The sequence below is a fragment of the Lithobates pipiens genome, unplaced genomic scaffold (genome assembly GCF_037356315.1).
Source record: "Lithobates pipiens isolate NorthernLeopardFrog02 unplaced genomic scaffold, aLitPip1_a1.2 Scaffold_8, whole genome shotgun sequence".
In the NCBI taxonomy this organism is placed as follows: Eukaryota; Metazoa; Chordata; class Amphibia; order Anura; family Ranidae; genus Lithobates; species Lithobates pipiens.
Window position 1 is genome coordinate 642652459 of NW_027507903.1, and position 26858 is coordinate 642679316.

At 45.0% G+C, this 26858-nt stretch overlaps 1 protein-coding gene across 2 annotated transcripts in view; it reads right to left on the minus strand.

Annotated features, from left to right (window-relative positions):
• The window catches only part of LOC143961618 (N-acetyllactosaminide beta-1,3-N-acetylglucosaminyltransferase 3-like), a 114957-nt gene that overhangs the window by 40047 nt on the left and 48052 nt on the right, over positions 1-26858 (minus strand). The window lies entirely within an intron of this gene.

Genomic DNA, 26858 nt, shown 5'->3' on the forward strand with positions numbered 1-26858 from the left:
TGCCTCATAGAATATACGTTGGGGTGTTTGCTTTTCCAAATTGTGAGTAATTCCATTGTCCTGATGCTCAAGGACCTTCAAAAGTGTGATAGGTAGGAATGAAATGAGATGTGTAATTTATGTCCACCTAGGATGCCTGAAGGATTGGGAGAAAGTGTTGTCCTCACATGAGCCCAACATTGAGCTCTTTGGCATTAACTTGACTTGTCGTGTTTGGAGGAAGAAAAATGTCCCTAAGAACACCATCCCTACAGTCACACACGGAGGTGGAAACACGATGCTTTGGGGCTGTTTCTCTGTACAGGCCGACTTTGCCACATTGAGGGGTCAGTGGACGGGGCCATGTATTGTAAGATCTTGGATGAGAACTTCTACCCTCAGCCAGAACACTGGCGATGGCTCATGGTTGGGTCTTTCTGCATGACAATGTGGGTGTGTTTTTTTTTTGTTTAAACATGTGATTATTATTATTATTATTATGCAGGATTTATATAGCTCCAACAGCCAGAGACTCTAATAGACTTCAAAAAAGGGTGAGCTCGAGGTGCAGAGCATTGCTCTCCGAGCCCACCCAGTTGTGTGACAATAGCAAATGAATATTCACTACTCTCACACTGAGGCCGCGTACACACGGGCGGACTGTCTGCCGAAACTAAGTTCGTCAAACAGTCCGCTCAAACTTTTGAATGAACGAACTTGCCCACACACGGCACTTTTTGAGCGGACTAAGTTCTTCGTACTAAGTCCGCGCAACTTTTGAAATGAACGGACTCGCCCACACACGAGGAGGACAGTCCGCTCATTTCGAGCGCGTGTCAAGGTAGGCGGGGCCCGCGACGGAGACGTCGCGGGCTCCGCCGCCTGGAATGGACTTAAAGGGGAACCCCAACGCCGAAAAAAAATCGGCGTGGGGGTTCCCCCAAAGTCCACAACAGACCCTTGTCCGAGCACGCTACCCGGCCGGCCAGGAAAGGGGGGCGAGCGAGCGCGCCCCCCCTCCTGAGCCGTACCAGGCCGCGTGCCCTCAACATGGGGGGTGCCTTGGGGAAGGGGGGGCCGCGCGGCCCCCCCCACCCCAAAGCACCTTGTCCCCATGTTGATGAGGACAAGGGCCTCTTCCCGACAACCCTGGCCGTTGGTTGTCGGGGTCTGCGGGCGGGGGGCTTATCAGAATCCGGGAGCCCCCTTTAATAAGGGGGCCCCCGGATACCGGCCCCCCACCCTATGTGAATGAGTATGGGGTACAATGTACCCCTACCCATTCACCTGTAAAATAAAAGTACCCAAAAAAAACACAACACACGAGAGAAAATATTTTATTGCACAGCTCCGGGGGTCTTCCGTCTTCGGGGGTCTTCTCGCCGGACTCCTCCGCTATCTTCTTGTAGCTCTTTTGCTAGCGGAGGAGTCCGGCTTTCTTCCTCCCCGCCGCCAGCCTCTTCTCCCGACTTCGGGGGTCTTGTCCCCCTCTTCGGTTCTTCTGCCGGGCCACCGCGCCTTCTTATAGCTCTTTTGCAGGCGGTGGCCCGGTCTTCTGTCGCCGCTGTCGCCGTCGCCTTCCGTTCTTCTTCTTCTTCTTCTTCTTCTCCAGGAGATGTTGACACGTCGCTCTCTCCGGCCGGAATGCCAGAGCCACGCTGCGCAGCCACTTATATAGTGACAATGGGGCGGTGTCACATGGTATATGTCACATGGGTTGGTCACATGGGTTGATGTCACATGGGGACTATGACATCGTGACCAACCCATGTGACATATACCATGTGACACCGCCCCATTGTCACTATATAAGTGGCCGCGCAGCGCGGCTCTGGCATTCCGGCCGGAGAGAGCGACGTGTCAACATCTCCTGGAGAAGAAGAAGAAGAAGAAGAAGAAGAAGAAGAAGAACGGAAGGCGACGGCGACGGCGACAGCGGCGACAGAAGACCGGGCCACCGCCTGCAAAAGAGCTATAAGAAGGCGCGGTGGCCCGGCAGAAGAACCGAAGAGGGGGACAAGACCCCCGAAGTCGGGAGAAGAGGCCGGCGGCGGGGAGGAAGAAAGCCGGACTCCTCCGCTAGCAAAAGAGCTACAAGAAGATAGCGGAGGAGTCCGGCGAGAAGACCCCCGAAGACGGAAGACCCCCGGAGCTGTGCAATAAAATATTTTCTCTTGTGTGTTGTGTTTTTTTTGGGGTACTTTTATTTTACAGGTGAATGGGTAGGGGTACATTGTACCCCATACTCATTCACATAGGGTGGGGGGCCGGTATCCGGGGGCCCCCTTATTAAAGGGGGCTCCTGGATTCCGATAAGCCCCCCGCCCGCAGACCCCGACAACCAACGGCCAGGGTTGTCGGGAAGAGGCCCTTGTCCTCATCAACATGGGGACAAGGTGCTTTGGGGTGGGGGGGGCCGCACGGCCCCCCCTTCCCCAAGGCACCCCCCATGTTGAGGGCACGCGGCCTGGTACGGCTCAGGAGGGGGGGGGGCGCACTCGCTCGCCCCCCTTTCCTGGCCGGCCGGGTAGCGTGCTCGGACAAGGGTCTGTTGTGGACTTTGGGGGGACCCTCACGCCGATTTTTTTCGGCGTTGGGGTTCCCCTTTAAGTCCATACCAGGCGGCGGAGACGCGCTCGAAATGAGCAGACTTTTCTCCGGGCGGGAACAGTCCGCTCATTTCGAAAGTACAGCGGACTGGCCCACACACGGGCGGACTGTCCGCTGAAACCAAGTTTCAGCAAACAGTTTTACGGAAATTCCGTAAGACTTTGTTCGTCAAACAGTCCGCTGAAACTGTCCGCTGAAGCCCACACACGAGCGGACTGTCCGCTGAAACACTGTTCAGCGGACAAAGTTGGGCGAACAGTCCGCCCGCGTGTACGCGGCCTAAGTCTTCTCCCGGCCAATCAGGAAGCAGGTTGTGTGACCCGTCACCCAATTGGCTTAAAGGACAGGTGATCCTGTGGGATGCCTAGGGTCTAGGAGGACAGAAGGATGATGCATGGCGGCAGCCACCGTGCTGGAGGAGAGGACACAGGAGCTGCAGCCCACCACCGCCACATATATGGGGTAAGTGCCGGATGGGGGATTCTGTGCCACCCCCAGGTATTTCGTTCCAGGGTATTTCATAATGTGCTAGTATGCCATGCATACTAGTACCTTATGCCATTGTCTTTGTGCCCTGTACACATGTTTGGATTTTGGCCAAAACACACAGTCGCACAAAGTTGTCAGAATTTTCAATCGTTCTGAACGAGGTGACGTCAAACACGTATTTCGGGACTATAAACGGGCCAGTAGCCAATAGCTTTCGTCTCTTAGTTTATTCTGAGCATGCGTGGCACTTTGTCCGTTGGAATTGTCTACACGCGATCGGAATTTTACGCCATCGGATTTTGTTGTCGGAAAATTTTAGATCCAGATCTCAAACTTTGTGCGTCGGAAAATCCGATGGAACAAGTCAGATGGAGCCCATACACACGATCGGATTTTCCGACAACATAATCCGATCGCACATTTTCGGTCGGAAAATCCAACCGCATGTATGGGGCATTATTTTTAATTTTTTTTTTATTCTGCAGCACTTTACTACCCCTTTAAGGATTTCGAGAAGATCTGTAAAGAAGAGTGGACCAAAATCCCTTCTGAGATGTGTGCGAAAATGGTGGCCAACTACAAGAAACGTCTGACCTCTGTGCTTGCCTACAAGGGTTTCTCCACCAAGTACTAAGTCATGTTTTGTTTGGGGATCAAATATATATATATATATATATATATACATATATACATATATACACACATACACACAATATCTCACAAAAGTAAGCACATCCCTCACATTTTTGTAAATATTTTCTTCTATCTTTTCAGGTGACAACACTGAAGAAATGACACTTGTCTACAATGTAAAGTTGTGAGTGTACAGGTTGTATAACAGTGTAAATTTGCCGTCCCCTCAAAATAACTCAACACTTGAGAATAGACAAATGCAATAGACAAACACAGGTTGGGCTTGATGGACTTGTGTCTTTTTTCAACGTCACCTATTATGTAACACCAAGTTTTTGGAGTCCTCCTCGCGACGATGACAAATTCGCAGCAACATGCAAATTGTATCCACCACCACATAAAGTGCATGCTTACCGGCTAACACAAGCTGGATCGTTTGTGGCTAATACTTGAAGGACATATTTGTTCATGTTGCTGATTTATTTCTTGACACTCAACAACCCTGATGCCTCGTACACACGATCGGATTGTTGGCCCACAAAACCATGGAATTTTGTCACAAACTTGTCTAGGATACACACAGCCACGCAATAATTGGCCAACAATTACGAACGCAGTGATGTACTAGACGTACCATTTGGTTTTTCAGATCTTTAGCGCCACCCTTTCAGCCCCTTCTGCTAATTTCATGTTAGTAGAAGTTTGTGATGCCTCGAACACACGATCGGATTGTTGGCCAACAAAACTGTGGAATTTTGTCCGAAGGGCGTTAGTTGAAAACTTGTCTTGCATACACACGGAGACACAATTGTTGGCCAACAATTACGAACACAGTGACGTACTAGACGTACCACTTGGTTTTTCAGATCTTTAGCACCACCCTTTGGGCTCCTTCTGCTAATTTCATGTTAGTAGAAGTTTGGTGAGTGTTGATTCGTGCTTTTCTTTTCGCGTTTTTCATTTATTGCTTTTCATTTTGTTTCTGAATGGCCGTTCATCAACCAGACATGTTGCGGAATCGGAGGAGATAACGTGTTATTTATTATTAGCCTTGGAGTTATTGCTTTAAGCCCTTGTACACACGGTCGGAGATTCCAACGGAATGTGTCCGACCGGAGCGTTTTGTCGGATATTCCGACTGTGTGTGGTATGCATCGGACTGTTTCCGTTGGAATATCCGTCGGACCAAATTTTTCAACTTGGCGGAAATACAGTGGTGTGAAAAAGTGTTTGCCCCCTTCCTCATTTCCTGTTCCTTTGCATGTTTGTCACACTTAAGTGTTTCGGAACATCAAACCAATTTAAACAATAGTCAAGGACAACACAAGTAAACACAAAATGCAATTTGTAAATGAAGGTGTTTATTATTAAAGGTGAAAAAAAATCCAAACCATCATGGCCCTGTGTGAAAAAGTGATTGCCCCCCTTGTTAAAACATACTATAACTGTGGTTGTCCACACCTGAGTTCAATTTCTCTAGCCACACCCAGGCCTGATTATTGCCACACCTGTTCACAATCAAGGCATCACTTAAATAGGAGCTGCTTGACACAATAAGGTCCACCAGAAGATCCTTAAAAGCTACACATCATGCCGAGACCCAAAGAAATTCAGGAACAATTGAGAAAGAAAGTAATTGAGATCTATCAGTCTGAAAAGGGTTATAAAGCCATTTCCAAAGCTTTGGGAATGCAGCGAACCACAGTGAGAGCCATTATCCACAAATGGCGAAGACATGGAACAGTGGTGAACCTTCCCAGGAGTGGCCGGCCGCCCAAAATTACCCCAAGAGTGCAGCGACGACTCATCCAAGAGGTCACAAAAGATCCCACAACAACGTCCAAGGAACTGCAGGCCTCACTTGCCTCAGTTAAGGTCAGCGTTCATGCCTCCACCATCAGGAAAAGACTGGGCAAAAATGGCCTGCATGGCAGAGTTCCAAGGAGAAAACCACTGCTGAGCAAAAAGAACATCAAAGCTCGTCTCAATTTCTCCACAACACATCTTGATGATCCCCAAGACTTTTGGGACAACATTCTGTGGACCGATGAGATAAAAGTGGAACTCTTTGGAAGGTGTGTGTCCAAGTATATCTGGCGTAGTAGGAACACTGCATTTCAGAAAAAGAACATTATACCAACAGTAAAATATGGTGGTGGTAGTGTGATGGTCTGGGGCTGTTTTGCTGCTTCAGGACCTGGAAGACTTGCCGTGATAAAAGGAACTATGAATTCTGCTGTCTACCAAGAGATCCTGAAGGAGAATGTCCGACCATCTGTTCGTGTACTCAAGCTGAAACGAACTTGGGTTCTGCAGCAGGACAATGATCCTAAACACACCGAATGGCTGAAGAAAAACAAAATGAAGACTTTGGAGTGGCCTAGCCAAAGTCCTGACCTGAATCCTATTGAGATGTTGTGGTATGACCTTAAAAAGGCCGTTCATGCTCGAAAACCCTCTAATGTAACTGAATTAGGACAATTCTGCAGAGATGAGTGGGCCAAAATTCCTCCAGGACGCTGTAAAAGCATCATTGCACGTTATCGCAAACGCTTGGTTGCAGTTGTTGCTGCTAAGGGTGGCCCAACCAGTTATTAGGTTTAGGGGGCAATCACTTTTTCACACAGGGCCATGATGGTTTGGATTTTTTTTCACCTTTAATAATAAACACCTTCATTTACAAATTGCATTTTGTGTTTACTTGTGTTGTCCTTGACTATTGTTTAAATTGGTTTGATGTTCCGAAACACTTAAGTGTGACAAACATGCAAAGGAACAGGAAATGAGGAAGGGGGCAAACACTTTTTCACACCACTGTATTTTCCAACAAAATGCTCCGATCGGACATACTCCGATCATGTGTAGAGAATTCCGATCGGACAAAGTGCCACGCATGCTCAGATCAAATTCCTACACCAAAGCTATTGGCTACTAGCCTGAACGTAGTCCCGTCGTAACGAAATAACGTCATCACGTTCTGAACGATCGGATTTTCCGACAACTTCGTCCGACCGTGTGTATACAACAGTTTCGGACAAAATCCGACGGATTTGGTTGTCGGAATCTCCGACCGTGTATACAAGGGCTTACATTATTTTTTTGTTGAATAATGATTTGATTTGGCATATTTTCTATATTTTTGGATGCATAGAATGCACTTTTTGGTTAAGTTCTATTGGCTGATAGCATGTTTAATTTTATTTGTTTTCTTTTTTTAATGCACAATAAAAAAAATTGTGTAGAATAATACTTGGCTATGTGTTTTACTTCAAATGACAGTTTGGGAGTAGGCAGTTACATTTAAAAAAAAATACAATGTAAAATTAACAAGGGACACCAACATAGTTGTATATTTGATCTTAAAAACGACGGGATAATGGTGTTGTGGTAACTTGCCCAAATAAAAATAAAAAAAGCTTAATAATATTATTCTTGATATCACTAGCAAAAAAAAAAAAAACCTTTGTAAATTTGTTTGCAATAACTCTATCAGTATCACCAGCAAAGCAGCTTCATTATTATCCCATTAAAGAAGAAGAGAATTGTGCGCTGCATTTCCAGATTTCATAATTTGCCGCGTCACAAATGTGAATTCTCCATTACGAACGCTAGTTTTTCAAGACCGACCGCTTACAGCTTGTCCTTGCTTCCAAGCATGCGTGTTTGTACTTTGGATTTTTGGCCGACGGAAAATCCAACAACAGACATTTGTTGGCAAAAGATTTGAGAAAATCTGGAAAATACGTTTGTGTGTATGCGGTATAATACTTGAAGGACATATTTGTTCATGTTGCTGACTTATTTCTTGGGACTCAACAACCCTTAAACTTTTCCTTCAGATTTACCAAAACCATATAATATGAGGTCAAACCTTACGCGTTTCAACGTGTATGCAATCAGGCAGGCCCTTCCACTACATGGTTTTGGTAAATCTGAAGTATGGGGGCTTTAGTGTTGACTCATATATAGGGATGAGCCGAACACCCCCCCCAACCGACCTCCCCCCCCCCAGTTCAGTTAGCACAAGAACATGCAAACAGGCAAAATGAGTGCGAGTGAGTGTGCCCCCTTCCTGAACCATACCAGGCCACTTGCCCTCAACAGGGGGAGGATGCTTTGGGATCCCTCCAAAGCACCTTGTCCCCATGTTGATGGGGACAAGGGCCTCATCCCCACAAGCCTTGCCCGGTGGTTGTGGGGGTCTGTGGACAGGGGGCTTATCGGAATCTGGAAGCCCCCTTTAACCACTTCCCGACCAGCGCACGACGATGTACGTCGACAGAATGGCACGGGCAGGCATATTGGCGTACAGGTACGTCCAATATTCGATGCCGCCCTGCCATCGGGAGCGCGCCGCCGGCGGCGCGCTCCCGCGCTGGTCGGGACCCCTGTGAGTCCGGTCGCGGGACCCGCGGACTCGATCGCCGCGGGCATCCCCGCGATCGTCTCACGGAGCGGCCGAATGGAGGAAATGCTGTATAAACAACATTTCTCCATTCTGCCTAGCAACTAGTGATGCTGATCTCTGCTCCATGTGATTGGAGAAGAGATCAGTGTACACTAAATGAAAGCCCAACCCCCCCAGAGTTAGTAACACACCCCTAGGAACACTTAACCCCTACACTGCCACCCACTGGTTAACCCTTTCACTGCCAGTGTCATTTACACAGGAATCACTGCATTTGTATAGCACTGATTGCTGTATAAATGACAATGGTCCCAAAAATGTGTCAAAAATGTCAGATGTGTCCCCCACAATGTCGCAGTCACAATAAAAATCGCAGATCGCCGCCATTACTAGTAAAAAAAAAAATAATAAAAAATTATTAATAAAAATGCTATAAAACTATCCCTATTTTGTAAACGCTATAACTTTTGCGCAAACCAATCAATAATCGCTTATTGCGATTTTTTTTACCAAAAATATGTAGAAGAATACGTATCGGCCTAAACTGAGGGAAAAAAATGTTTTTTTATATATTTTTGGGGGATATTTATTATAACAAAAAGTAAAAAATAATGCGTTTTTTTCAAAATTGTCGCTCTATTTTTGTTTATAGCGCAAAAAATAAAAATCGCAGAGGTGATCAAATACCACCAAAAGAAAGCTCTATTTGTGGGAAAAAAAGGACGTCAATTTTGTTTGGGAGCCACGTCGCACGACCGCGCAATTGTCAGTTAAAGCAACGCAGTGCCGAATCGCAAAAAGTGGTCTGGTCTTTGACCAGCAAAATGGTCCGGTCTGCAAGTGGTTAACAAGGGCCCCCAGATCCCACCCCCATACCCATTCACCAAAAAAAAAAAAGTGTTAAAACCACAAAAGACAGCTTTTGACAATTCCTTTATTAAAAAAGGAAAAAAACGAAAATACTCTGCCAAGCTTTTTTGTTTATTTCTATTTTTCAGGTCTGTCAGGTGGCGCGATTGAAAATGGATGGACATCACGGAACATTTTTTTTTTCTTTTTTAATAAAGGAATTGTCAAAAACTGTCTATTGTTTTTTTTACTTTTTGACACTTTTGTTTGTGATTGGGTAGGGGTACAATGCAAACCCCCAAAACCACCGGACCAGGGTTGTGGGGACGACGTCATTTGAGGGCAATCGACCTGGTATGGTTCTCAATTATAACACTATATACGGCTGCCATGTAAGGAGCCTTATATAGTGTGGTGCGTGGACTTAGCCCCCTGAGCCATGATTGGCTAAAGGCACCCTGCCTTTGGGCAATCATGGCTCTCACAGCAGAGCGCACTGTGATTGGCCAAAACATGCAGGTCAGGTGCATGCTTTGGCCAATCATCAGACATCAATGCACTTCGATCTTGCAGTGTATTATGGGGCGTTCCGCAGCACTCAAATTTGCTGTGAATGCCCCATAATGTTTGCTATTTGGCGAACTGGTGAACTTTCATTTGACTTGAACATTGGGCCCATCCCTACTCACATATTGTCACATTTATCACTACGTTTACAATTTGTCACTTATTCGTTTAGTTTCTAGAATGCAGCTCTCATATTTTATTGTCTACACAGCCATTAATGTCTAAACCGCTGGCAACAAAAGTGAATACACCCCTAAGTGAAAATGTCCAAATTGGGCCCAAGTGTCAATATTTTGTGTGCCCACAACTATTTTCCAGCACTGCCTTAACCCTCTTGGGCATGGAGGTCACCAGAGCTTCACAGGTTGGCACTGGAATCCTCTTCCCCCTCCTCCATGATGACATCACAGAGCTGGTGGATGTTGGAGACCTTACGCTCCTCCTTCCATTTGAGGATGTCCCACAGATGCTCAATAAGGTTTAGGTCTGGAGACATGCTTGGCCAGTCCATCAGCTTTACCCTCAGCTTCTTTAGCAAGGCAGTGGTTGTCTTGGAGGTGTGTTTGGGGTCATTATGTTGGAATACTGCCATGCGCCCAGTCTCTGAAGGGAGGGGATCATGCTCAACTTCAGTATGTCACAGTACATGATGGCATTCATGGTTCCCTCAATTAACTGTTGCTCCTCAGTGTCGGCAGCCCCAGACCAGGACACTCCCATCACCATGCTTGACTGTAGACAAGACACACTTGTCTTTGTCCTCCTCACCTGGTTGCCACCACACACGCTTGTCACCATCTGAACCAAATAAGTTTATCTTGGTCTCATCAGATAACAGGACATGGTTCCAGTAATCCATGTCCTTAGTCTGCTTGTCTTCAGCAAACTGTTTGCGGGCTTTCTTGTGTATTGACTTTAGAAGAGGCTTCCTTCTGGGGTGACAGCCATGCAGACTAATTTGATGCAGTGTGCGGCGTATGGTCTGAGCACTGACAGGCTGACCCCCCACCCCTTCAACCTCTGAAGCAATGCTGGCAGCACTCATATGTCTATTTCCCAAAGACAACCTCTGGATATGACGCTGAGCACGTTACACTCAACTTCTTTGGTGGACCATGGAGAGGCCTGTTCTAAGCGGAACCTGTCCTGTTATACCGCTGTATGGTCTTGACCACCGTGCTGTAGATCAGTTTTGGGGTCTTGGCAATCTTCTTATAGCCTAGGCCATCTTTATGTAAAGCAACAATTCTTTTTTCCAGATCCTCAGAGAGTTCTTTGCCATGAGGTGCCATGTCGAACTTCCAGTGACTAGTATGAGAGAGTGAGAGCGATAACCCCAAATTTGACACACCTGCTCCACATTCACACCTGAGACCTTGTAACACTAACGAATCTCATGACCCCAGGGGGAGGGAAAATGGCTAATTGGGCACAATTTGGACATTTTCACTTAGGGGTGTACTCACTTTTGTTGCCAGCGGTTTAGACATTAATGGCTGTGTGTTGAGTTATTTTGAGGGGACAGCAAATTTACACTGTTATACAAGCTGTACACTCACTACTTTACATTGTAGACGAGTGTCATTTCTTCAGTGTTGTCACATGAAAAGATAGGATAAAATATTAAAAATGTGAGGGGTGTACTTACTTTTGTGAGATACTGTGTATATATATATATATATATATATATGTGTGTGTGTGTGTGTGTGTCGAGACAAGCAGTCAGGAGTTTATTTAATACAGAGGATATACAAAGTAACATCTTATAACAGTTACAACAGTTTCCAGCGCGTTTCGCTCTTCATGCTGCTACAAGTCATTAATTTGTATATTGTGTGTATTGAATAAACTCCTAAAGTGTGCTGCAAAGCCTTGCCTGGAAATATGTATCTATATATGTATCTTTTTTATGTCATAGGCAATAATAAAGTTGTTGCCAAATTAAACTTCATCTGGCAGACTCCTGAAGACATCAGAAGAAGAAGCCATGTAAAGCAGAGATATAATGATTCATTATATAAAATAAATAATGATTCAAAGAGAATATAGGCAGCGATTAAAAAGTTCACCAAAAAAAAATAAAAAATCTGATTCCACCCCAAGACATAAATAAATTATGGCTGTGGCGTGTTTATGAGAAAGTGAAGTATATCATCATGCTTTAAAAGTAACAGTTATGAAGAAGACATTAACAAAATAAGTCGTATAAAAAGTACAGACTGTTATATTATATATATATTAAAACTGTATTTAAAGCGGGAGTACACCGGGACTCCGCGTTTTTTTTTTTTTTTTTTAAAAGCCAGCAGCTACAAATACTGCAGCTGCTGACTTTTAAAATAGTGACACTTACCTGTCCAGCGCGCCCGCGATGTCGGCACCCGAAGCCGATCTCTAGATCGTCTCTCGGGTCCTGCCGCCGCCATCTTGGGTATGGGAATCAGGAAATGGAGCCTTTCGGCTTCATTTCCCGGTTCCCTACTGCGCATGCGCGAATTGCGCTACGCAATAAGGACGCTCCCCGCTGCCTCTGGGAGCTGTGTGTTTCCCAGCAGGCAGCGGGGCACTTGCGGGAAGGGGCGGGCACTTGCGGAAAGGGGCGTAAGTTACGCCCCTTTCCGCAGAGAGCTGTCCTGGAAGTGGGTGCAGTTACCTGGATTATCCAGGTAACTGCACCCCCCTCCCCCCTGAAAGGTGCCAATTGTGGCACCGGAGGGGGGGAGGGTTCCGATGAGCGGAAGGTCCACTTTAGGGTGGACCTCCGCTTTAATCACACATTGCAAAGATGCATGCCAATAAAGTTTCTTCTTTTTTTTCTTCGTATGCTTACAGACATAAGCATAACGACCTCCAACCATCCCAAGTCCTCCAATTTGGCTGAATGAATTACGTCTGTTAATTAGTATCACGCATGCAATCCTCCTCATCATCATTATTATTGTTATTGTTATACAGGATACAGTACAATTTGTTCAATAGTTACATGTTGCATGTACACTAATGCTGCGTACACACGATCAGACATTCCGACAACAAAATCCATGGGGTTTTTTCCGACGGATGTTGGCTCAAACTTGTCTTGCATACATACGGTCACACAATGTTGTCGGAAATTCCGAACGTCAAGAACGCGGTGACGTACGACAAGACAAGAGATTTGAAGTTCAAAAGCCAGTGCGGCTCTTCTGCTTGATCCCGAGCATGCGTGGAACTTTGTGCTTCGGAATTGTGCACACACGATCGGAATTTCCGACAACGGATTTTGTTGTCGGAAAATTTGAGATCCAGATCTCAAATTTTGTTTGTCGGAAACTCTGACGGAAAATGTCCAATGGAGCCTACACACAGTCGGAATTTCCGACAAAAAGCTCCCATCGAACATTTTCCCATTGGAAAATCTGACCATGCGTACGCAGAATTAGAGAAAAAGTTCACCTCCAATAAAGTTCAGCACAAGAAGGTTAGGAGGACCCTGACTTAGACAGATTACAACGAATGAGCATTCAATGTTCCCGCCAGTACCTACAGAGGGATGAGGCTACCACTCAATGCGTATCCCAGATATTAATCATCCAAGAAGGTGGGCTATTGTGTTTTTTTTAACTTAGTCAATCAGGTGTACAGTCCAACTGAAAGAAAGTGAAAAAAAAAAGCAAAATCCAAGCTCACTGGATCATGGAGTGAATTGGGGGTATCTTCTGTGGACACATATAAAAATATCAAAAGGGACATTGATGTACAATGGTGGTATATGTACATGGTGGGGTTTATGGAAATGTTATATTTGTAATGCCGCATACACACGAGCGGACTTTTCAACATCCAAAGTCCGAAGGACTGAGTCCGTCAGACTATCCGATCGTGTGTGGGCTGCAACGGACTTTTGACTCACCAAAGTCCGAAGGACTTTAGAATATGGAACATGCTTCAAATTTTCCCGACGGAACTCCGCCGGACCCGGTCCCCTTCGAAAAATCAGCTCGTGTGTATGCTACTCCGACGGACTAAAACCGACGCTAGGGCAGCTATTGGCTACTGGCTATGAACTTCCTTATTCGAGTCGGGTCGTACGTCATCACGTTCGAATCCGTCGGAGTTTAGTGTGATCGTGTGTGGCCAAGTCCGTTCGGCCGAAAAGTCTGTCAGAACTCCGTCGGAATTCCAGCAGAACTCCGACAGAACTCCTTTGGAAGTCTGTCGGACATAAGTCCTCTCGTGTGTACGGGGCTTAAGACAATCACCACTAACACATATGTAGGGGTATGGAGTATGGACTGGAATATGAACACTGATGAAGGAATTGAAACCCCAAATATGCATTAGTGGTTGCTCTTGGTAGGGGGGCCCACCTAAGGCACTTCATTTAGAAATGGACTTCCTTAGCTATTTCACCTGACCAGTTTCACCTCATGACCTTTCCAACCTATCTCAGGCCTGGCCAATTGAGGGTATATTTACAATGGTGGCCTTGGAACACAGTAGGCCTTATGGGAATGGTAAACTTGTAAGACAATTAGCACTAACACATTTCAGAGTATCAACAGGGACACTGATGAAGAGGTTATTACCCTGAAACGCATTATTGGTAGCTGGTGGTGGGACACTTCAGTACCACTTCTGAACAGTTCTACCTCATGACCTTTCCTACTTATCTCAGGCCAGGACAATTGAGGGTACATTGTATAACGGTGGTTTTGATAAATGGTGGGCTTGATGGGAATGTTATATTTGGAAGACCATTATCACTAACACATTTCAGAGTAGGAACAGAGTATCAACTCTAATGAAGGGGTTGATTCCCCCTAAACACATTAGTGGTGACAGGAGAGCCCCCCTAAGTCACTTCACTTAGGTGCTTACTTCCTACAGTATCCCTTCTTAACCTTTCCTCGTAATCCTTCAAACATACTTTTGGCCAGCCAGTTAAGGGTATGTTGTACAATGGTGGTCTTGATACATGATGGGCTTGAGGTGAATCTTATGCCGCGTACACACAAATGGACTTCTCGACAGCAAAGGTCCGATGGAACGAATCCGTCAGACAATTCGATCGTGTGTGGGCTCCATCGGACCTTTGCTGTCCAAAAATCTGACGGACGTTAGAAATAGAACATGTTTCAAATTTTTCCACCGGAACTCTGCCGGACCCAGTTCCTATCGAGAAATCTGCTCGTCTGTATGCTAGTCCGTTGCACAAAAACCGACGCTTGGGCAGCTATTGGCTACTGGCTATGAACTTCCTTATTGTAGTCCAGTCGTACGTCATCACGTTAGAATCCGTCGGACTTTGGTGTGATTGTGTGTGGCCAAGTCCGTTCATTCAGAAAGTCTGTCAGAACTCTGTCGGGAAGACCGTTGAACCTAGTCCCTCGAAAAGTTTGGTCGTGTGTGTACGCGGCATTATACTTATATGAGCATTACTACTATTTATTATGAAATTATTCTCTGTACAATCCAGTGCGTTTTGTTTTTTTGTTTTCTTTTGTTGATCCATCCATCAAGTGGCCATAATGTGGTATGCTTATGGGAAAAAAAAAACTGCATTATGACCACCAGATGGAGCTGAAAACTATAGGAGATAATCATATTACAAAAAAATAACGTGGGCATTCGCTGTACCTGTGCAAATGCTGAAGAAATCCACATGGCAATTTTTTTTATTATACGTAGACCCAAAAAATGACATATAGGACAATGTGGGTCATTAGCAAAAAAAAAAAGCAGCTTTGTATGTCTGAATCCACCCCTATTACATACTGTAGTTGATCCTGCCAATAGATTTATTGTTTTTCTACTTCCTGTAGCAGAGTGACAACGCTATTTGTCCTGAAGACAAATCACACAGCAGTGTTGTTGCCCTGCAGGAAGTCTAGTTTTGGATGGACTATAATAAACTGATGAACAATTAAAGCCAAACTCAACCTAATACCGTTTGATCATTTCTAGTTACAGCTGACCATTATGAACGCCCCCCCACCCCACAGTGCTATATAGTTTGTCTCAAACCCTGTTACTGTCACTTTTGCTGGACAGCTTGGTCTACATGTACAAGCCCAAACAAAATATATAAAAGTATGAGAAATAAAAAAGGAATATACTGGATACTATGCTTATAGGTTACAGTTACCAGAATACCTTTTTTTTCTACAGTGGATCATTGAGAAAAATTCCTCTCCACTTGTAAAAAGTTTTTGCCTTCCCAGTAGTCAGCTAAACCAGGGGTTAAATAATCTAAGCAAAGATTTTAAATCCCAAAACATGGCTTCCACATACTGCCATGATGATGATCTACCATGCAGAGTTCATGAGCATCATGGGAAATGTAGTTCCAAAACATTTGGGGTGCCAAGGTTCGCCATCACTGCTCTATAAGGCGATATTTGTACTATACGCCAGCCTTTCTGGGTGTGCATCTGGGTCTTGGGGCAAAAAGCAGAAATTTCCATGGCTCAACCACTGTCCTGAAATGAGAGATACTTCTCCTATTTTTGGGATATGTGATGTAATGAGGCGTGTGAGTACCTTCTGTTCTAAGAAGGCTTTACTGTGCTATGCACTTATTTGGTTGGGGGGGCTTTTCTGTTGCTTTAATTCCTTCTTTCATAACCTGGAAGGTCATACTGCCTCATTGGGTCCCAAGTGCTACTCCATAGAAGCCAAGGGTGTTGGGGGGGAGGATTATCAGCTTAATTTTTGTTGTTTAGGGGAACTCGGGAGGGTTGCCCTCTGTCTTCAACCCTCTTCGGCTTATGGGGGGACTTAATTTTATTATGTTTTTTGCTGAATAGTTAATTTGATAAATGGTATGGTTTAGATCTCATTTGAGTCAAAATATTTTTTCTTTCTCCATAACAATTTTTTTGTTCTAATTTGCTATTTTGAATTGATGGCCACTATACCATATATGTAATGTGGGTGGATTTCGAAGCTGCTTCATTGTTTTAATTCCATGTGTATGATGTTTTAATAATGTCTTGTTTTGTCCGTTAGTTTAGTAAGAAAGTAAAAAAAAAAAAAATGTATAAAAAAATATATATACTTTGTAGAAGCCATGGTTTCCATACACTAAGTTTTCTGTAGCAGCCATGGTGTCCATACACTGAATACTCCATAGAAGCCATGGTTTCCATACACCAAATGCTCCATAGAAGCCATGGTTTCCATACACTAAGTAATCCGTAGAAGCCATGGTGTCCATACAGTGAATACTCCATAGACGCAATGGTTTCCATACATTGAATACTCCATAGAAGCCATGGTTTCCATACACTAAGTAATCCATAGAAGCCATGGTGTTCATACACTGAATACTCCATAGAAGCCATGGTTTCCATACACCAAATGCTCCTTAGAAGCCATGGCTTCCATACACTAAGTAATCCGTAGAAGCCATGGTGTCCATACACCAAATGCTCCTTAGAAGCCATGGCTTCCATACACTAAGTAATCCGTAGAAGCCATGGTGTTCATACACTGAATACTCCATAGAAGCCATGGTTTCCATACACTAAGTAATCGGTAGAAGCCATGGTGTCCATACATTGAATACTCCATAGAAGCCATGGATTCCATACACCAAATGCTCCTTAGAAGCCATGGCTTCCATACACTAAGTAATCCGTAGAAGCCATGGTGTCCATACACCAAATGCTCCTTAGAAGCCATGGCTTCCATACGCTAAGTAATCCGTAGAAGCCATGGTGTTCATACACTGAATACTCCATAGAAGCCATGGTTTCCATACACCAAATGCTCCATAGAAGCCATGGTTTCCATACACTAAGTAATCCGTAGAAGCCATGGTGTCCATACAGTGAATACTCCATAGACGCAATGGTTTCCATACATTGAATACTCCATAGAAGCCATGGTTTCCATACACTAAGTAATCCATAGAAGCCATGGTGTTCATACACTGAATACTCCATAGAAGCCATGGTTTCCATACACCAAATGCTCCTTAGAAGCCATGGCTTCCATACACTAAGTAATCCGTAGAAGCCATGGTGTCCATACACCAAATGCTCCTTAGAAGCCATGGCTTCCATACACTAAGTAATCCGTAGAAGCCATGGTGTTCATACACTGAATACTCCATAGAAGCCATGGTTTCCATACACTAAGTAATCGGTAGAAGCCATGGTGTCCATACATTGAATACTCCATAGAAGCCATGGATTCCATACACCAAATGCTCCTTAGAAGCCATGGCTTCCATACACTAAGTAATCCGTAGAAGCCATGGTGTCCATACACCAAATGCTCCTTAGAAGCCATGGCTTCCATACACTAAGTAATCCGTAGAAGCCATGGTGTTCATACACTGAATACTCCATAGAAGCCATGGTTTCCATACACTAAGTAATCGGTAGAAGCCATGGTGTCCATACATTGAATACTCCATAGAAGCCATGGATTCCATACACCAAATGCTCCATAGAAGCCATGGTTTCCATACACTAAGTAATCCGTAGAAGCCATGGTGTTCATACACTGAATACTCCATAGAAGCCATGGTTTCCATACACTAAGTAATCGGTAGAAGCCATGGTGTCCATACATTGAATACTCCATAGAAGCCATGGATTCCATACACCAAATGCTCCTTAGAAGCCATGGCTTCCATACACTAAGTAATCCGTAGAAGCCATGGTGTCCATACACCAAATGCTCCTTAGAAGCCATGGCTTCCATACGCTAAGTAATCCGTAGAAGCCATGGTGTTCATACACTGAATACTCCATAGAAGCCATGGTTTCCATACACCAAATGCTCCATAGAAGCCATGGTTTCCATACACTAAGTAATCCGTAGAAGCCATGGTGTCCATACAGTGAATACTCCATAGACGCAATGGTTTCCATACATTGAATACTCCATAGAAGCCATGGTTTCCATACACTAAGTAATCCATAGAAGCCATGGTGTTCATACACTGAATACTCCATAGAAGCCATGGTTTCCATACACCAAATGCTCCTTAGAAGCCATGGCTTCCATACACTAAGTAATCCGTAGAAGCCATGGTGTCCATACACCAAATGCTCCTTAGAAGCCATGGCTTCCATACACTAAGTAATCCGTAGAAGCCATGGTGTTCATACACTGAATACTCCATAGAAGCCATGGTTTCCATACACTAAGTAATCGGTAGAAGCCATGGTGTCCATACATTGAATACTCCATAGAAGCCATGGATTCCATACACCAAATGCTCCTTAGAAGCCATGGCTTCCATACACTAAGTAATCCGTAGAAGCCATGGTGTCCATACACCAAATGCTCCTTAGAAGCCATGGCTTCCATACACTAAGTAATCCGTAGAAGCCATGGTGTTCATACACTGAATACTCCATAGAAGCCATGGTTTCCATACACTAAGTAATCGGTAGAAGCCATGGTGTCCATACATTGAATACTCCATAGAAGCCATGGATTCCATACACCAAATGCTCCATAGAAGCCATGGTTTCCATACACTAAGTAATCCGTAGAAGCCATGGTGTTCATACACTGAATACTCCATAGAAGCCATGGTTTCCATACACTAAGTAATCGGTAGAAGCCATGGTGTTCATACATTGAATACTCCATAGAAGCCATGGTTTCCATACACTAAGTAATCCGTAGAAGCCATGGTGTTCATACACTGAATACTCCATAGAAACCATGATTTCCATACATTGAATACTCCATAGAAGCCATGGTTTCCATATACCAAATGCTCATTAGAAGCCATGGTTTCCATACACTAAGTAATCCGTAGAAGCCATGGTGTCCATACACTGAATACTCCATAGAAGCCATGGTTTCCATACACTAAGTAATCTGTAGAAGCCATGGTGTCCATACACCAAATGCTCCATAGAAGCCATGCCTTCCATTCACAAAATACTCAATGGAGGTCATAGTGTCTACACATTGAATACTCCATAGACGCTATGGTTTTAAAAACAGTGAATACTCCATAAAAAAACTATGGTTTCCATACACTGCACCGATGATGGCCAAAAAGCCCTATGCCATTATAATATTAGATCATATTTGCACCATTGGTTTTGGAGGTGCATCTGGCCAATGGGGTTGTAAACAAATGATTTTTATGGCTCTACCCACTGTTCCAAAATAAGGAATAATTCTCTTATTTTTGGGACATGTGATTAAGTTCTGTTCTAAGAAGGCTTTACTGTGCTATGCGTTCTACTAAAAAAACATTGTGGAATCATCCACCACTTCCCGTCCCCCAGACCCACTGCTCTCAGGAAATAGGAGCAAATCATTGTGTAGAGTTGCATGGAGAAAAAAAAACGTAGTCTCTATCCCTTTGATTCTCAACCAGGGTTCGGTGGAACCCTAGGGTTCCTCCAGAGGTTGCTAGAGGCTCCTTCAGCATTGGGCAATTTCTGCCTCTCGGATGAGTTCCCACTCACACCATTGATCTTTTTAGCTCTCTGTAAGGAGGTAATTTTTCCCAATGACCACAAGTGTGAGGACCATTCTTCCCACTGACCATCACACTAATGTATCATGAGTTGTAGATCTCTAATTTTTAGCAGGGGGTTCCTCGAGACTGGAGAACAATTTCAAGGGTTCCTCTGTGTTGAAAAGGTTGAGAAAGGCTGCGCTATCCCATTCCTGCTCTATACAGGACCAAACTCTCGGAAACTATGTTGGACTATGTTGGAATTTTCAAGAAACAATTCCGGTTATCATTGTTTTGATGTGATTGACCTTTGTGTTTGTTCAGCCCAAATAACTCAGGCGTGATAAAACACGCAAGACAAAAGCATGACAAGTCCATAGCAAATTGCCTTGTTTGTTATTGGAGATAAGATTGGTGCTAAGTATAGGTTGTCCTTAACCTTCCCTCCCCTCCCCGGTTATATTGGAACCTGCAGATTCAGTTCGGAATCGGCCCTCGGTGTTGGGGCAGGACACGTCGCATCTAATTATTTCATTATTTTTTGGTGGCGCAGTCAGTTAACTGTGGGTGTTGTTGAATGTGCAGAGCTCCTTTAATCCCTTAATGAAGAGTCTGTCATCCAGATGTGGGATGGAAGGGAGGATGGAGAGAAAGAAGACAAACAGGTCAGATGGGATTGTTCTTGTTATTACGTGATAGAACGTGGGTTTTTCTTTTTTTTGGGATGCAGCTTAGTGCAAAAACAAGACAGTTACTTCAAGTGGAAGTCCTCCTACAACCCCTGTAAAGGAGCAGTGACAGTTTTTCTATATATACATTATACTGTATATATGTAGTGCTACCCCCTGAGCATTAGACAGGTTCTCCCCATGTAGTTCAGTGGCTGCCAGTCACATAAACAACAGTCCATTCACCAGTGGCATGAATCTATCCATGGCCACCATCTCCAACCCCCCTACTCAGATGACGATCCCTTTTCGGAAGCCGGGCGCCTGAAGTCTAGCGGTGGGGGGTGTATTTTTGAAGCACGTGATCGGAGCCATTGGCTCTAATAGGCTTCAAAAAAGGTGAACTCGGAGCGCAAAGCATTGCGCTCGGAGTCCACCCAGGTGTGTTAGAAAAGCGAATGGATATTCACATTTCTAACACTGAACCGCCTCTCCGCCAATCAGGAAGCGCGGGTCCGTTACCCATCTCCTGATTGACTGAAAGGACAGGTGCAGCTATTGAACGCCTATCAGGAGGAAGGGAGGAGACAAATGGAGGACACAGCTCGCCGCTGCAAGGTCCCGCAGTTTGTCACCCACCGTCACCTGCTGCCTGAGCCGCCACCGAAATAAGGTAAGTGAGATGATGAGTGAGTGGGGGGGGGGGGTCACAGTGGTAACTTTTGATGTGCACAGTGGTGGCATTTGATGGCACAGTGGCGGCATTTGGTGGGAACAGTGGCAGCATTTGATGGGCACAGTGGCAGCATTTTAATGGGGCACAGTGGCTGCATTTGCTGGGCACAGTGGCAGCATTTAATGGGGCACAGTGGCTGTAATTGACGGGCACAGTGGTGGCATTTGTTGGCACAGTGGCGGCATTTGATGGTACGGTGGCAGCATTTGATGGGGCACAGTGGCTGTAATTGATGGCACAGTGGCTGCAATTGATAGGCACATTGGCTGCATTTGATGGGCACAGTGGCGGCATTTGATGGGGCACAGTGGCTGCATTTGCTGGGCACAGTGGCAGCATTTGATGGGGCGCAGTGGCTGTAATTGATGGGCACAGTGGTGGCATTTTTTGGCACAGTGGCGGCATTTGATGGTATGGTGGCAGCATTTGATGGGCACAGTGGCAGCATTTTATGGGGCACAGTGGCTGCAATTGATGGCACGGTGGCTGCAATTGATAGGCACATTGGCTGCATTTGATGGGCACAGTGGTGGCATTTGATGGGGCACAGTAGCTACATTTGATGGACACAGTGGCAGCATTTGATGGGGCACAGTGGCTGTAATTGACGGGCACAGTGGCGGCATTTGTTGGCACAGTGGCGGCATTTGATGGTACGATGGCAGCATTTGATGGGCACAGTGGTGACATTTTATGGGGCACAGTGGCTGCAATTGATGGCACAGTGGCTGTAATTGATAGGCACATTGGCTGCATTTGATGGGCACAGTGGCGGCATTTGATGGGGCACAGTGGCTACATTTGATGGACACAGTGGTTGCATTTGATGGGCACAGTGGTTGCATTTGATGGGCACAGTTTCTGCAATTGATGGACACAGTGAGGCTGCAATTGATGGGGGTTTTTTTTCACTATTTTTCAGTTTGTTTGCGCCCCCAAAAAAATGTTGAGCACCAGCCACCACTGCCTTTCTTTCCTTCTCCATTAACCACTTCAGTCCCAGAAGGATTTACCCTCTTCCTGACCAGAGCATTTTTTTTTTTTTTTTTTTTTGCGTATCGGGCACTGCGTCGATTTAGCTGACAAATTGCGCGGTCGTGCGACGTTGTACCCAAACAAAATTGATGTCCTTTTGTTCCCACAAATAGAACTTTCTTTTGGTGGTATTTGATCACCTCTGCAGTTTTTTATTTTTTGCACTATAAACAAAGAAAAAAACAACAATTTTGAAAAAAAGAACATTATTTTTGCTATAATAAATATCCTCAAAAACTATCTAAAAAAACAAATTTCTTCCACGGTTTAGGCCGCGATGGCGGCGATCTGTGATTTTTTTTTTTTGGGGTACTCTCTCTGATTATGCTGTTTTAGGGAATCAGTCAGGAATGATAGAAACATGTTATTAGATGGGTTCTTTAGTTTTGAATATCCATTTACACGGTGGTATTTGTTATGAGCTATGCATTCATATGCATTCAAATGAACAATATCGGAGTTATGTTTATTTCATTTTTAATTCATTCTTACTGAGAGGACCTAGAATTAGGTTCATCTGTTTCTATCTATTGGAGACTTTCATATTGTTTTCGTGTCTTTTAGATGTCGCTAGAGATCTACTTATTAAGATGCTTCTTCCTTATATATATTACATCCACTAGATGGCGGTGTCCTGTATTGGACTATGCCTGCCTATTAGATATCTCCTGTGTAGTATGTTACATGAATTATGTTAGGAGCTCTCCGGTATTTATATCTTTCTTCCACTAGATGTCACCAGAGAGTTAGGCATTTATATATGTAATTTATGTGAGGTACCACCAGGTGGCGGTGTCCATGGTGGATTCATGTATCTCATAGATCGTTTCTTATTATATATTTCCTATGTTCATATTTCAGGTTTTAAATGTGTCTATATGTAGTATGTAGGAGTTTCCCTAGTATTGCTAGCATATTGCTGTTAGTTTTTATATATTATATTATAGTTATATTTATATATATACATAGTTATATTTAGAGAGACTCAGGATGTTCTAGTAGTATATATATATATATATATATATACTTAGAGAGAATCAGGATGTTCTATGCTATGACAGCGGAACTCACTATATAAAATGACATTAGACACCTGACTCCATCACCCTTTGATGAAGTCACGTGCTCAGTGACGCAACGCGTCAGGGAGGAGCCAGGTACTGTCACTGCCGGTGGCGGCCGAGACCGGAAGTACCTTACATAGCAATGCCCGAGGGCCCCATGCCACCAAGGCGCCCCATCAGGGTTGCTAGCCTCAATAAAACCAGGGAAAGTATGTAAAAATCTGTTTTAAAAAAAAATAAAAAAATACCAAGATTATAGCTGTGTATACTGTATGTGTGTGTGTGTATATACAGTATGGCCCCATAATCTATTGCCTGGGGGCCCCATAATCTCCTATTGCCCGAGGACCCCATAATCTTCTCCTATTGCCCGGGAGCCCCATGAGTTGTCTGTTCCGCCCCTGAGCAGGGGTCTCCAAACTTTTCAAACAAAGGGCCACTTTATTGTCCTTCAGACTTTCGGAGGGTCGGATTGTTGCCAGCAGGGGCAGAAAATGTCACGGGCCCAGCATCAGTGAGAATAAATATGGTCTCAGGGTTGGTGGTCAATAGGAGGAGGAGTACACCCCCTGTTAGTAGGAGGAATAGTATCCCATCATTGGTATCGGTGGAAGATATCGTGCCCCATTGTTGGTGCCAGTGGGAGGAATAGTGCCTCATATCAGTGGGAGGAATTGTGCCCTAAGGGCCGGATAAAGGCTAGCAAAGGGCCACATCTGGCCCTCTGGCCGCAGTTTGGAGACCCCTGCAATAGAGTTTAGTTAGGGGTATCAGAGTAAACAGGGCTGGTGCAAGGATTTTTGGCACCCTAGGCGAAACCTGATTTTGCTGCCCCTTGACTCCACCCCTGACCCCACCCCCTTTCCCCTGCCCATGTAAACCCCGTCCTTTTAACAAAGTGCCCATCAAATGCAGCCCACCAGCGCCCATAAAATGCAGCCTAACAGCGCCCATCAAATGCAGCCTACCAGCGCCCATCAATGCTGCCTACCAGCGCCCATCAATGTTGCCTACCAGCGCCCATCAAATGCACCCTACCAGCGCCTATCAATGCAGCCTACCAGCACCCATCAATGCAGCCTCACCAGCGCCCATCACATGTAGCCTCACCAGGACCCATCAAATGCAGCCTACCAGCGCCCATCAATGCAGTCTACCAGTGCCCATCAAATGCAGCCTACCAACGCCCATCAGTGCAGCTTCACCAGCACCCATCACATGTAGCCTCACCAAGACCCATCAAATGCAGCCTACCAACACCCATAAAATGCAGCCTACCAGCGCCCATCAATGCAGCCTACCAACGCCCATCAGTGCAGCCTCACAAGCACCCATCGCATGTAGCCTCACCAGGACCCATCAAATGCAGCCTACCAACACCCATAAAATGTAGCCTACCAGCGCCCATAAAATGCAGCCTACCAACGCCCATCAGTGCAGCCTCACAAGCACCCATCGCATGTAGCCTCACCAGGACCCATCAAATGCAGCCTACCAACACCCATAAAATGCAGCCTACCAGCGCCCATAAAATGCAGCCTACCAGCGCCCATCAATGCAGCCTACCAGTGCCCATCAAATGCAGCCTCACCAGCACCCATCACATGTAGCCTCACCAAGACCCATCGGCGTTCAGCGTAAAAAATGTTGATGAGACAAGTCAGCAGTTAATTAGAACTGAATTGCCGAAGTGTGAACTACATACAGTCTAATTAGCAGAGGATTCATTTTCCAAAAGAGGTGATTAAATGGATGCTGAAGGTGAGCCAAAGTCATGAAACTCTTCTAAGATGATAAAAAAAAGCTCCGGTATGGAGATCCTTGTAAGAAACAATTTGAAAACCTAAAATAATAGGAAAAAAAAAATCGAATTTGATACAAATCATTCCTGTATGACTCTGGAATTCCCATGACTTCACTGACCAGATATGGTCAAGTCCATAGAGGGCCAATGACGTCACCTGGAGAACTTGTCCCTTTGCTTATTTTTGCGGTTTCGGCGATCAGGAGATGACATTCGGTGCGGAGTTAAGAGATGGGTTCAGATGTGTCGGCGGCCGTTGTTTTTTTTTTTTTTTTTTTAAGTTTGGCGGGTTGTGAATGAACAGAGATCCCATCTACCCCAATAAAATAATTGTAATAATTGGTTTTGTGTCATTTCGTTTTGGAGAGTAGCAGCGCAAAACGTCTTTTGTTAATATGTTACTAATACCTACCTACCCTATACTCATGCAGTTGGGGGGGGGGGGGGGTATCAGTATCTATGGGCTCCCTTCTTTTTAACCACTTTAATACTGGCCACTTTCACCCCCTTCCTGGCAAGGCCATTTTTTTAGCTTGCAGCACTGTTACACTTTGAGTGACAATTACCTGGTGATGCCGTGACTCTACCTGTATGAATTTATTTTTCCTTTTTTTTATTTTTTTGATGGATAAAGATTTGTTTTCAGTAGTATTTAATCACCACTGGGGGGGGGGGGGGGGTTCATTTTTTACTGAATAAACAAATAAAAAAAAAAAACATACATTTTGAAAAAAATGTTTTCTTCGTTTCTGTTACAAAATTTAGCAAATAAGCAATTTTCTTCACTGATGTGCGTTGAAGAGGCTGCATTGATGTGCACTGATGAGGCTGCACTGATGGGCACTGATGAGGCTGCACTGATGTGCACTGATGGGGCTGCACTGATGTGCACTGATGAGGCTGCAATTATGTGCACTAATGACACTGCACTGATGGGCACTGATGGACACTAATGAAACTGCACTGATGGACACTAATGAGGCTGCACTGATGGACACTGATGAGGCTGCAATGATGAGGCTGCAACAATGAGGTGGCACTGATGGGCCCTGATAAGCTGCACTGATGGGCCCTGATAAGCTGCACTGATGGGCACTGACGAGGCTGCACTGATGGGGCTGCACTGATTATCAGTGTAAAACAATGAACTCACGGTGCACCCAATGATCAGCTGTCCTTGATTGGACACTGCTGATCACACGTTAAAGGGCCGCTGTGACGGACCCTTCAGCCTGATCTGTGATCTGCTGTGGCCAAGGCAGGGGACGTCCTCCCAGAACTGGAGATAGGCGGCTAAAGAAGATTTCCAGATTCCAGAAAAAACCTCTGCAACCCCTGGGCCAGGGTTGTGGAGAAGCGGTCATTGTCCTCAACAACATGTGAACAAGGTGCTTTGGCATCCCCGCCAATAGGTACCCTCTTAAGTTGAAGGCATGTGGCCTGGTATGGTTTAGGGAAGAAGCGGGAAGTGCACGTTCATCCCCCCTTTACCTGGCCATCCAGGCTGCATGCCCCGATAAGGGTCTGGTATGGATTTTGGGGGGGAAATTCATGCTCTTTTTTTCCTTTTTGTGTAAGGTTCCCTCTCAGAAT